Genomic DNA, 14925 nt, shown 5'->3' with positions numbered 1-14925 from the left:
CCCCAGACACTTCACATACCCTGGTTCAGTCCACTGACAACACGTCGACCCTAGTATACCACACTGTTCCCATTCACTATATTCTTTGCACGCCTTTCACCCTCCTGCATGTTCTAGCCTCGATCGCTTAAATCTTTTTCATTCTATCCTTCCACTTCCAAGTCGGTCTCCCGCTTATCCTTCTTCCCTCCACCTCAGACACATATATCCTCAGTCAATCTTTCCTCACTCATTCGTTTCATATGTCCAAACCATTTCAACACACCCTTTTCTGTTCTCTCAACCACACTCTTTTTATTACCACACATCACTCTTACCCTTTTAACACTCACTCAATAAAACACCTCAAATCACATATTGTCCTTAAACATTTCATTTCCAACACATCCAGCCCATGCCTCGAAATCATATAATATTGTTGGAACTACTAATCTTCAAATATACTTATTTCTGCTCTCCTAGATAACGTTATCTTTTTCAACACATTCTTCATCGCCCCCACAACCTTCGCCCATCCCCCACCCTGTGACTCATTTCCGCTTCCATGGTTCCATTCGCTGCCAAACACACTCCCAGATATCGATTACACTTCATTTCCTCTCATTTTTCTTAATTCAAACCTACATCCCAACTAATAACCATGCTCTTATTCACATTTACTCTCAACTTTCTCCTTTCAAACACTTTTCCAAACTCAGTCATCTTTTGCATTTTCTCTCTCGAATCAGTCACCAGGGCTGTATCATCGGCGAACAAGTGACCCACTTCCCAGGCCCTCTCATCCCCAACAGACTGCATAATCGCCCCTCTCTCCAAAACTCTTGCGTTTAACTCCCTCTCCACCCCTTCCACAAGCAAATTAAACAACCGTGGTAACGTCACACCCCTTCCGCAGACCAACCTTCACTAGGAACCAATCACTCTCCTACCTTCTTACTCGAACACATGCCTTATATATATATATATATATATATATATATATATATATATATATATATATATATATATATATATATTTTTATCCCTGGGGATAGGGGAGAAAGAATACTTCCCACGTATTCCCTGCGTGTCATAGAAGGCGACTAAAAGGCGAGGGAGCGGGGAGCTGGAAATCCTCCCCTCTCGTTTTTGATTTTCCAAAAGAAGGAACAGAGAAAGGGGCCAAGTGAGGATATTCCCTTAAAGGCTAAGTCCTCTGTTCTTAACGATACCTCGCTAACGCGGGTAATGGCGAATAGGAATAAAAAAATATACATATATATATATATATATATATATATATATATATATATATATATATATATGTGTGTGTGTGTGTGTGTGTGTGTGTGTGTGTCCCAGCCCAGTACCCATTTTTGATGTGGGGGTGGGGGGATGAACACCCGGGTTGGGTGCGGGTCGATTGCCGGACCCTAGACCTGAACATGGGCTGGCCAGTGCGTGAGTCACGGCCAGTAACGTCAACCACCAAACCACGGAGGTCCGGCCTCGTCGAAACCGCTTGATTCCCACAAGAGGCCGGCACACCACGATATACAACTCACTCAGCCCAGCATGGAATATATTTCTAATATATTCTACGTAAAAACAACCGAATTTAATATCAAAATAAAGGCCTACTTACGTCCACACCCCAGCAATTCTCAGCCATGCTTACCAACACCACAAGGACAACTCACCTGCAAAATACAAAATAAATGGTTAAAAATGTCATTAGGACAGTACACATGTGAGGGGGGGGGGACAACAATTACTCAATACTACTAAAACTATTTATAAATGAAAGATGATTAACATACGTCTGGTCAGGACGCGCTATGGGGTAAACATAACCGTGCACACGTAAGTGGGGTCACTTATACAAGGTTAGTTCAGGGAATGTAAGGCATAATACCAAACAGGGCTGAGTCCCTCACATTAAGAAAAGACACAGAATAAGAGGAGGAGGAGGAGGAGGATTACCCATCTCAAGGGATAACCAATATAAAAAAAGAGCAGTGATAATCCACTCAGGATCATCATATCTACAACAAAGCACAGTCAGTGTACAGAAAGGCCGCTTTCTGATAGTGGCTCAGAACACTATAACACACACACACACACACACACATATACATATATATATATATATATATATATATATATATATATATATATATATATATATATACATATATATATATATATACATATATATATATATATATATATATATATGTATATATATATATATGTATACATATATATATGTCAGAGGTTGGCGCATGGGGACTGAAAGAGCAGACGAAGAGGACTTAGATTCACTTACAAAAGAAATATCAAGATGTGAATCTAAAATGTAATGGATTTTATAACAAGTACGATACATAACTAGGTCAGAGTGGCAGGCTCTTGCCTCATAATCTCAAGGTGTCTGGATCTGTCGAGATCTCCCACTGTCTTCAGACTATAAACAAGCAAGACTCCCTACAAACAACACTCCCTCCTGCTGGTGAAAATGAAGGATTAAGGTCATTACCTGAAACTTTGGCCAAAACCTTAACCACAACATTACCTCCTGATTACCCGAGTAATCTCTCCACCACCACCCCCACTGTGGCTGCACCTTCAGGTACCCACTGTACCTGCACCTTGATTCACCCGCCCCACTGTGGCCACACTATGAGGTATCCGAACCCATTTTACCTACACCTTCAGGTACGCCCAACCCACTCTACCTACACCTTGAGGTACGCCCAATCCACTGCACCTACACCTTGAGGTACGCCCAATCCACTGCACCTACACCCTGACTGAGCGACCCCACCCATTCTACCGGCGCCTTCAGATATCCACCCCAATATACCTACGTCCTGAGGTACTATTGTACCCCGTGTTGCAGTTCTACGAACAATAACTCTTGAGAGCGAAAATCAATAGGCGAGAAACATTATAAAAAAAAAGAGGGTGTTGGGGGCACGTCAACGGTAAACCACAAAAGAACGTCTTAATTCTTAACGTCCCTGGAACCCCCCCCCCCCCCCATACCTCCTACCCCACCTCCCGGCACGACACCACACCCCAATATCTTTGTTCTTTCTCTTGAATAAAGAGCGAGTTAGCAGTAATTCCCCACAAAATAGTAACCCCCCACGAGGACAAATGAGGTAAATTTAAACCCCCTGCGATGACACATGAAGGAGTTCAAGTTATTTACAGCTTACACGCAAACTTGCTCTCCAAGATTTACGTCCAGAGACTCGACTCCCGTTGCTCATACGAGCGCATCATCCAATATATTCTTCGTGAAGACAGACGGTTACTGGAGGAAGAAATTATACCTAATTATCCTCAGAAATGAAAATAAGGTAGATACAGCCATGAACAGCGAGGGACGTCCATGGTGACTTTTAAACACACTAAGCAAGATGGTACGTATGGCCTTAGTTCTACACACACACACACACACACACACACACACACACACACTGGGGCGAATCACTAAGGCGTCGCATATTTCCAATTACAAGGCCATAACGTGTAATTTATGGTAATGCCAACTGGCCAAGTCACTTAGCGCGAACTTTTATCAACGACCTCGAATTGCCACCTACCCCTGTATGCATGAAATACTGGGCCGTTTTTTAAAGGATCCTGTACGATCCTTGTGACTATAACGCCAATAAACATCACATTACAGTAGAACGTAACAAGACCACAATAAAGGCAGTAAATACGTACACACCACAGATCTGAGTACAATGTACTGAGGGAACGGTATGTCACGGTGCGTACCTCGACATCAACATTGGGTCACGACTCATAACTGATACACGAAGCCAAGACTTATCAACCACACCAGACAGTAACTACCAGAGGTTCTCCTTCATGATGCAGAGCAACCCAGATGGCGGCATTACGGTTTGTTGCGTCAAACTTCCAACCATGGACGCTGGGTAGCTATTTCCTAAAGTCCATGGGTCTTACTATGGTTCCCCCCCTCACCTCCCCCCCTCCCCCGAAAAAAAAAGGGGGCCCTCGATATATATGCTATTTTCCCTACTATCTTCTACATCACCTGTGTTCCTCGATGAGTTTAATTAAAACTTTTTCCCCCCTCCAATCTGTTCCTTCAGCAGAAAATATGTCATTATAAAACGTTGGGATAATAAACGAGTTATAGACATAAAAAAAAAAAACCAAGACGGATAGAGAACTCACATTAAAGTAAAATACTACATTAAACTAAGATTAATCTGACATAAATGAATGACTGTTGGTCTAACATCCGTCACCGGTCGTTAACCGACCCTAACAGTACAGGTCTAGGGGGCTGACCTACATATAAGGCAAACATACGGACAATAAGACATACATACGACTAATTACCTTCGTACGACTCATTACTCTCATTACATTCATTACAGGACCAGCGCATGCAGGAGGGCATCATCAGCCCCTACACTGACTAATGGGATCTTGAAACATTTACAACTGCAGACTCCACCTCCAGGCGAATTGTGAGATGATGTACAAAGTCTGAACAGACCATTTAAACCACTGACGTAGCATCGGATTATTCAGAATACTACCAGTCTTACCTCAGGTGTCCGAGTGTGTGTGTGTGTGTGTGTGTGTGTGTGTGTGTGTGGTGTGTGTGTGTGTGTGTGTGTGATGTGTGCCCACGACACCCGACGCGGCAGCCACATGACCATCTGACATAAGCAAAGCTACTCAATTACCAAGCGACCACCCTGGCCTGGCCTGGGCCCACACCACGCCCTCATAACGACCACTCCGTCATGAGGAAAGCGACCCACCCTGGCCTGGCCTGGCCTGGGCCCACACCACGCCCTCATAACGACCACTCCGTCATGAGGAAAGCGACCCACCCTGGCCTGGCCTGGGCCCACACCACGCCCGTCATAACGTCTACCACACTCGGGGGGTGGGTACCACCTGGAACACGCCCCCCCCCCCCCCCCCCCCCCCCCCCCATGGGGTTAAACATAACGTGCACACGTAGTGGGGTCACTTATACAAGGTTAGTTCAGGGAATGTAAGGCATAATACCAAACAGGGCTGAGTCCCTCACATTAAGAAAAGACACAGAATAAGAGGAGGAGGAGGAGGAGGAGGATTACCCATCTCAAGGGATAACCAATATAAAAAAAGAGCAGTGATAATCCACTCAGGATCATCATATCTACAACAAAGCACAGTCAGTGTACAGAAAGGCCGCTTTCTGATAGTGGCTCAGAACACTATAACACACACACACACACACACACATATACATATATATATATATATATATATATATATATATATATATATATATATATACATATATATATATATATATATATATATATATATATATATATATATATGTATACATATATATATGTCAGAGGTTGGCGCATGGGGACTGAAAGAGCAGACGAAGAGGACTTAGATTCACTTACAAAAGAAATATCAAGATGTGAATCTAAAATGTAATGGATTTTATAACAAGTACGATACATAACTAGGTCAGAGTGGCAGGCTCTTGCCTCATAATCTCAAGGTGTCTGGATCTGTCGAGATCTCCCACTGTCTTCAGACTATAAACAAGCAAGACTCCCTACAAACAACACTCCCTCCTGCTGGTGAAAATGAAGGATTAAGGTCATTACCTGAAACTTTGGCCAAAACCTTAACCACAACATTACCTCCTGATTACCCGAGTAATCTCTCCACCACCACCCCCACTGTGGCTGCACCTTCAGGTACCCACTGTACCTGCACCTTGATTTACCCGCCCCACTGTGGCCACACTATGAGGTATCCTAAACCATTTTACCTACACCTTCAGGTACGCCCAACCCACTCTACCTACACCTTGAGGTACGCCCAATCCACTGCACCTACACCTTGAGGTACGCCCAATCCACTGCACCTACACCCTGACTGAGCGACCCCACCCATTCTACCGGCGCCTTCAGATATCCACCCCAATATACCTACGTCCTGAGGTACTATTGTACCCCGTGTTGCAGTTCTACGAACAATAACTCTTGAGAGCGAAAATCAATAGGCGAGAAACATTATAAAAAAAAGAGGGTGTTGGGGGCACGTCAACGGTAAACCACAAAAGAACGTCTTAATTCTTAACGTCCCTGGAACCCTCCCCCCCATACCTCCTACCCCACCTCCCGGCACGACACCACACCCCAATATCTTTGTTCTTTCTCTTGAATAAAGAGCGAGTTAGCAGTAATTCCCCACAAAATAGTAACCCCCCACGAGGACAAATGAGGTAAATTTAAACCCCCTGCGATGACACATGAAGGAGTTCAAGTTATTTACAGCTTACACGCAAACTTGCTCTCCAAGATTTACGTCCAGAGACTCGACTCCCGTTGCTCATACGAGCGCATCATCCAATATATTCTTCGTGAAGACAGACGGTTACTGGAGGAAGAAATTATACCTCATTATCCTCAGAAATGAAAATAAGGTAGATACAGCCATGAACAGCGAGGGACGTCCATGGTGACTTTTAAACACACTAAGCAAGATGGTACGTATGGCCTTAGTTCTACACACACACACACACACACACACACACACACACACACACACACACACACACACACACTGGGGCGAATCACTAAGGCGTCGCATATTTCCCATTACAAGGCCATAACGTGTAATTTATGGTAATGCCAACTGGCCAAGTCACTTAGCGCGAACTTTTATCAACGACCTCGAATTGCCACCTACCCCTGTATGCATGAAATACTGGGCCGTTTTTTAAGGATCCTGTACGATCCTTGTGACTATAACGCCAATAAACATCACATTACAGTAGAACGTAACAAGACCACAATAAAGGCAGTAAATACGTACACACCACAGATCTGAGTACAATGTACTGAGGGAACGGTATGTCACGGTGCGTACCTCGACATCAACATTGGGTCACGACCCACAACTGATACAACGAAGCCAAGACTTATCAACCACACCAGACAGTAACTACCAGAGGTTCTCCTTCATGATGCAGAGCAACCCAGATGGCGGCATTACGGTTTGTTGCGTCAAACTTCCAACCATGGACGCTGGGTAGCTATTTCCTAAAGTCCATGGGTCTTACTATGGTTCCCCCCCTCACCTCCCCCCCTCCCCCGAAAAAAAGGGGGGGCCCTCGATATATATGCTATGTTCCCTACTATCTTCTACATCATCTGTGTTCCTCGATGGGTTTAATTAAAACTTTTTCCCCCCTCCAATCTGTTCCTTCAGCAGAAAATATGTCATTATAAAACGTTGGGATAATAAACGAGTTAAAGACATAAAAAAAAACCAAGACGGATAGAGAACTCACATTAAAGTAAAACACTACATTAAACTAAGATTAATCTGACATAAATGAATGACTGTTGGTCTAACATCCGTCACCGGTCGTTAACCGACCCTAACAGTACAGGTCTAGGGGGCTGACCTACATATAAGGCAAACATACGGACAATAAGACATACATACGACTAATTACCTTCGTACGAATCATTACTCTCATTACATTCATTACAGGACCAGCGCATGCAGGAGGGCATCATCAGCCCCTACACTGACTAATGGGATCTTGAAACATTTACAACTGCAGACTCCACCTCCAGGCGAATTGTGAGATGATGTACAAAGTCTGAACAGACCATTTAAACCACTGATGTAGCATCGGATTATTCAGAATACTACCAGTCTTACCTCAGGTGTCCGAGTGTGTGTGTGTGTGTGTGTGTGTGTGTGTGTGTGTGTGTGTGTGTGATGTGTGCCCACGACACCCGACGCGGCAGCCACATGACCATCTGACATAAGCAAAGCTACTCAATTACTAAGCGACCACCCTGGCCTGGCCTGGGCCCACACCACGCCCTCATAACGACCACTCCGTCATGAGGAAAGCGACCCACCCTGGCCTGGCCTGGCCTGGGCCCACACCACGCCCTCATAACGACCACTCCGTCATGAGGAAAGCGACCCACCCTGGCCTGGCCTGGGCCCACACCACGCCCGTCATAACGTCTACCACACTCGGGGGGTGGGTACCACCTGGAACACGCCCCCCCCCCCCCCCCCAACCCTCCCTACAGTCTACCCCGCCCTAGGGAGATTAAAAAAATGAGGCTAACGTGCTGTGAGGAAGTTTACCCATACGATTAATGGGTGAAATAATTTAATACTTTAATCTGACCTTCAAACCTCATAAAAAGTATATATCAGTTTACATGGAAAGTTGTAATTAAGGTAATTAAAAAAGGTAAGGTAGGAAGTACATTATTTTCTAGCCACGTCACAACCACACGCAACCTGAAGAAAAAAAAAGAATGGCTTAAAAATGTGTGGTTGATGCCCATACGGGGGCGGAGGAAGGAAGGGGGGGACACGCGAGTCTCCCCTCATTAAACTCCCTCCCTCTCTCTCCTCCTCCATTCGCCCCCCGGACATTCGCCAGACCAAGATTATTAATTCTCTCGTTCTTTAAATCAGTCAAGTCAGCACCACCAGTATAATTAGCACCACCAGTATAATTAGCACCACCAGTATAATTACAAAGATCAATGGAAAACGTGGCTTACCCAGAATGTTTCTTAATGAGGTACTGTTTATCTCTCATATATTCATGAGTAAATCCGATAAGCTGGTATTAAAATTAGCCACCCACTCTCTCCACTAACTCACTTACACACATATTTCATATATATATATACATATATATATACATATATATATATATATATATATATATATATATATATATATATATATATATATAAATATATATATATTCCTATGCGTCCAAGGGGAAACAAAACACAAGTTCCCAAATGCACTTTCGTGTAATAATCACATCAGGAGAGATACAAGAAAGAAATATGGCAGTTTATATATATATAATGTTTCCCCCTCACCCATACTTGATCGCCGTTTCCTACGTTAGCGGGGTAGCGCCAACAAGACGAAGAAAGGCCTCCTTCGCTCACGTCCATTCTCTACCTGTCTTGTGCTATGCACAAACACCACAGCCCCCATCTACAACCAGGCCCTACAGACCTTTTGTTGATTTCCCTCGACTGTTTCATATAACCTAATTCGACCCACTGACAGCAGGTCGTCCCCTGTATAGTACATCACTCCAATTCACTTTATCCCATGCACGCCTTGCACCCTCCTACATGCTCACGACCCGAAATTTCAAAGCATCTTTCATTACATCGAGTGTGTGTGTGTGTGTGTTTTATATATATATATATATATATATATATATATATATATATATATATATATATATATATATATATATATATTCCCATGAGTCCTCTATACAGACATATAGTGTACAACCAAGCTTACCAAGCGTGGGTCTGGTCTACAAAGCTGTTTGATGCCGCCGCTCTCCATTTGTTATATGCCATCCCACATGGCTGGTCTACCACTTCCCTTCAGGAAGCTAGGCAGTTATTTCCTGACGAAGTCCATGGGTCTTTCCATGGTGTTCCTAATATCAGCCGGTGGCAGGCAGAGAAAACGAGGGCCTCTTGATATATCACTTTCCCTATTACCCTTTGATTTCCTAGATGGGTTTAATTGATACTTTTCCCCCAATCCGTTCCTTTAACAGAACATATCTTGTTATAACCCGTACGGTAATGAACGATTTACAAACATTAATGAAATAAGATGGATAGAGTAACTCAATAAAACTAAAATACGATATTTAACTAATATTAATCTTACATAAATGAGTTACAAGTGTTCAAGTATCCGTCACCGATCGTTATCTACAACGCTCAATAACTGAGGCCAAGTACAGGTCTAAGGGCTGACGTACAGATGAGGCTAACACAAAGATAGCAAAACTAACACACGACTAAGACTGACACACAATACAGACACACTGAGCTTACCCCGTCTGAGCTGAGGGCACCTTATACACCCTCTTCTTGCTAACTTTCGTGTAGACTGATGGTCCTGCTATGGCAGGGACAGGCACGAAGGACAGTAAGGAGTAGGGAACCAGGACGAAGCGGAGGGATGGGAGGATTGAGGGAGAGGAGGTGGTATATTGATTCCAATGGTACGAGCCTTGGAAGAGAGGTTCAGCTGATCAGTGTCAAGGGTTAGGCCAGCGGAGAGGTCACGGGGCACCGTCCCTATAGTTTAGCACCTCAGTGTGTGAGAGAGAGAGAGAGAGAGAGAGAGAGAGAGAGAGAGAGAGAGAGAGAGAGAGAGAGAGAGAGAGAGAGAGATACATGCAGGCTAGGGGCTAGGCCTTCCAGTACTTTTCAAGTGTCGCTCATAACATGTCAACAATTTTCTAGTCTCCCCCACATCAGTACCAGCAGTAAAGCACCTCTGTAGATTTCGCAGAGCAGCAATTTCTCCGGTGCCATACGGTAAGACGCACAGACGGCAGTACTCCAGTCAGGAGAGGGTAAGCGCTCTGAAGTGTGTCATCATTGGCTTCGCCAGCTGTCGATACGCAGCCTATAATCGTCTTCGCAGACTCAACAGTTCCTTTGTTGCCTCCTCCCAGGATGGATGGATACAGACGACTTAAAACCCGGGAAGCAACATCACTGACGACCATATTCAACGGACTTACGGGTACATGTGTTCTTTCAGGGGTTCCCGGACTCTGTACGATCGTGGTTGCCGCCGCGAGTGAAAAGTCACTTTGGCGAGGCTTTTATCACCGAAAATACAGTCCCGTTGAAAGACCTCCCATTTCAAAGGAGTCCATCCTTTCCCTGCTTCTGCTTGTAGCGCAGGAATCGAGCTGCAGGAGTCATTAGAGAAGGGGTCACGGGATTACATAACACACACACACACACACACACACACACACACAGTGGCTCACTTCGAGCGAAATTTCTGCTACTCCGTAGAAGTCTGCAGTTATCATTCTAATACACATGCATCCAATCTGCAACCTCCCATCACCATGACTGGCCAATCGCCGCCCCTGAACAAAATACAGACCATGCTGGGCACACATGCAACATGCACATGACATTTACTATAAACCAAACCCACACACACACAAAATATTGCCTCAAACAGGAAATGTTACCAGACCTGAACTACAATAGGGATCCCTCAGTATCCTCAACTAACAATTTGACCATTATAACCGCCCTAAACTGCCGATCTAACTGCCCGGATCTGAGTCCCGGGCAGGATAACCGATCAGTGTTCATCCTTCCCTTTGGGGTTGGTCTGTGAAAAGGGTAACCGGCGTAATGTGTGTGTGTGTGTGTGTGTGTGTGTGTGTGTGTGTGTGTGTGTGTGTGTGTGTGTGTGTGTACACTAGGTCAAAACAGGGTAAGTAAAAGATAAAGAGACGGTGTAACACGTGTGTACAACACTCTCCCTATAACACACATACACACACACACACACACACACACACACACACACACACACACACACACATGCACGAATTCAAAAAATTCCAATATCATTATTACTCTCTCGTTCCTGAGGATCAGAATCATATGGATCCAAACCCAATCATTCCTCTCGAACGTCCTTTGAAGTCACATTAATCTTCGGTCACCAGGTACAGAAGTTTCTCAGTCAATCACCCAGGCAGGGGTGTTCTATGGATGCGCTAACACCCTCCTCCTCCCTCCTCCTCCTCCTCCCGCGCTTGATCGTGTGCACTGAACTCCTCCAACCAGGCGGAGGGAGGGCAAGAGGCTCTTCCAACTTGTTTACCTCAAAAAAGAAAGAAAAAAAAAATGTGTAAAAGTTCCCTCCCCTTGCGACCATAATGGACCCGAAACACCTGAACCGACTGTGAATAGGGCGTTTCGAGCACTTCCCGTTTTCTAACGAACTTCAAGGAGAGCCTCAGCTCAACATGTATTAAATAAGAAGAGAAAAACCTTTCCGTATGAGGGGCAATTGAGATCCTTGGGCAGGCAATGCAATCAACGGGAACACTTCGGTCATACGTCCCACTACCTGGACATATATAAAGATAACTGAACGTCCTAACGAGCGCTCACGCACACCTGCAAGCAAGCACGTAGACAAAGACAGCAGCAAAACGTGCAATTAAACACCAACACAAAAAAAAAGTAAACCCGCTTCAGCTCACTATACACACTAAGACATATTCTTGGGTAATCATAAACTCTCCCTCTCGCATATACACAGAAAACTCACCCATACAGAGGAAAACCGGCCCACACCAACACAGATACAGGCACACATAAACGTATAGCAGAAATACAAGGATCTCAGATACTCCGTGCTCAAACCACATTCCACCTGCAATTAGAGGTACTTCAGCATTTATATCGTTTGCAGCAGATACGATGGTATCCCTTATCAAAAATGGAGAGTACACCTCACCATTACACCGCATTCCGCCACGTTTTGCTCATCCTCAAAGGCGAGTTTTCTGATACGTTTTTGTTGTCACTGGCAACTCAAGGGAGGGTCGTTGTGATGTCCGTTTTTTCCGTGCAACGCCAAGCTTTGGAACTATTTACTATTTCATGTTCTTCCGAACAGTTATAGCGTGTTCCTTTCCCTACACCGAATACCTGGTGAAGTCTTCGGGGGTCCTCCCCAACCCCACAGTCCGGGATGGGCCCCGGCTGTTTGATTTGGTCTTCGATCGACCAAGCTGTTGGAAGCCGCAGCTCTCAGGCCTACACAGCCACCACAAGATGGCTGGTCCGGTACACTTTGTAGGCAGGTCCTTGTCTAGTGCATTCTTAAACTTCACAATGCATCCCATACTGTTGCTGATGGCAACTGGTGAATTGTTGAGGAGTGTGGGGACCCGGTGTTTAAGATGTTCCTTCTTTTTCTACATATCGCATCTCTGCTGTTTTGAGGTATTAATTCAAAGCCTTCCAAGCCTGTCGACCCAGTAGGGTGTTTTATTTCTAAGTGTTAGTTGGGAATCATACCTTCCAGGATTTTCTAAGTACAGCTGATGACTCTCCCGTTAGCGCTCCATGGATTACAGTCTCAGATTTCAATTGTTCTCAGTAACCTGGTTCTTTCACCACATTAATATGGCTGTGAAAGACCTAATCCCGCAATGGCCCGCCTTGTAGAGTGATTTCAGAATGCAACAATATTCAATTCAAGAAAAAATTAACGCTTTGAATATCAACATTGGTGTTTTCTTTCTCTTTTCTTGAAGGTCCATAGGATCTAACCTGCCATCCTTCTGCATGAGAGAACCGTTGTTTTGCTGTGTTCGCGAGAGGATAGGTCGTCAGACATTATTACTCCAAGGTCTTTGGAACTATAAACCCTCTCATGTCTTTCCTAACAGCTATGACCTGTCCCTCTATAAAAGGCAGGCAAACTTTCCACTTCCTCCAAAGTTCTCAAGGTCTTTTTCTTCTGAACTTACTTTACGATTAATTTCGACTTTTCTATGTTTCTTTTAGGAGCTGGCCTTGATGAAGGTTTGTGTTCGTGACTGGAGCCTTTAGGCGAAAAAAATCTGAACCATCATTCGCATTCCCGGCCTCGTCTGCTTCATCAATCACGTTCCTGGCCTCGTCTGCAGCCATTAATCGCATTCTTAGCCTCGTCTGCAGCCATCAATTGCATTCCTGGTCTCGTCTGCAGCTGTCAATCACGTTCCTGGTCTCGTCTGCAGCTGTCAATCACGTTCCTGGTCTCGTCTGCAGCTGTCAATCACGTTCCTGGTCTCGTCTGCAGCTGTCAATCACGTTCCTGGTCTCGTCTGCAGCTGTCAATCACGTTCCTGGTCTCGTCTGCAGCTGTCAATCACGTTCCTGGTCTCGTCTGCAGCTGTCAATCACGTTCCTGGCCTCGTCTGCAGCCATTAATCGCATTCTTAGCCTCGTCTGCAGCCATTAATCGCATTCTTAGCCTCGTCTGCAGCCATTAATCGCATTCTTAGCCTCGTCTGCAGCCATCAATTGCATTCCTGGCCTCGTCTGCAGCCATTAATCGCATTCTTAGCCTCGTCTGCAGCCATTAATCGCATTCTTAGCCTCGTCTGCAGCCATCAATTGCATTCCTGGCCTCGTCTGCAGCCATCAATTGCATTCCTGGCCTCGTCTGCAGCCATCAATTGCATTCCTGGTCTCGTCTGCAGCTGTCAATCACGTTCCTGGTCTCGTCTGCAGCTGTCAATCACGTTCCTGGTCTCGTCTGCAGCTGTCAATCACGTTCCTGGTCTCGTCTGCAGCTGTCAATCACGTTCCTGGCCTCGTCTGCAGCCATCAATTGCATTCCTGGCCTCGTCTGCAGCCATTAATCGCATTCTTAGCCTCGTCTGCAGCCATCAATTGCATTCCTGGCCTCGTCTGCAGCCATCAATTGCATTCCTGGCCTCGTCTGCAGCCATCAATTGCATTCCTGGCCTCGTCTGCAGCCATCAATTGCATTCCTGGCCTCGTCTGCAGCCATTAATCGCATTCTTAGCCTCGTCTGCAGCCATTAATCGCATTCTTAGCCTCGTCTGCAGCCATTAATCGCATTCTTAGCCTCGTCTGCAGCCATTAATCGCATTCTTAGCCTCGTCTGCAGCCATCAATTGCATTCCTGGTCTCGTCTGCAGCTGTCAATCACGTTCCTGGTCTCGTCTGCAGCTGTCAATCACGTTCCTGGTCTCGTCTGCAGCTGTCAATCACGTTCCTGGCCTCGTCTGCAGCCATCAATTGCATTCCTGGCCTCGTCTGCAGCCATTAATCGCATTCTTAGCCTCGTCTGCAGCCATTAATCGCATTCTTAGCCTCGTCTGCAGCCATCAATTGCATTCCTGGCCTCGTCTGCAGCCATCAATTGCATTCCTGGCCTCGTCTGCAGCCATTAATCGCATTCTTAGCCTCGTCTGCAGCCATTAATCGCATTCTTAGCCTCGTCTGCAGCCATTAATCGCATTCTTAGCCTCGT

General features: G+C 45.3%; 1 long non-coding RNA gene across 1 annotated transcript in view; it reads right to left on the bottom strand.

The window, feature by feature from the left end:
- Positions 1–1395: 1395 nt before the first annotated feature.
- Positions 1396–14925, bottom strand: part of LOC139751738 (uncharacterized) — a 217858-nt gene continuing 204328 nt past the window's right edge. Inside the window, exon 3 of the long non-coding RNA XR_011713410.1 lies at positions 1396–1679. This is a non-coding gene — a long non-coding RNA (uncharacterized lncRNA). The remainder of the gene's footprint in view (positions 1680–14925) is intronic.

This window comes from Panulirus ornatus, chromosome 12 (genome assembly GCF_036320965.1).
Source record: "Panulirus ornatus isolate Po-2019 chromosome 12, ASM3632096v1, whole genome shotgun sequence".
In the NCBI taxonomy this organism is placed as follows: Eukaryota; Metazoa; Arthropoda; class Malacostraca; order Decapoda; family Palinuridae; genus Panulirus; species Panulirus ornatus.
The sequence above is the reverse complement of the archived record's forward strand: the minus strand, read 5'-3'. Positions and strand labels throughout refer to the sequence as shown.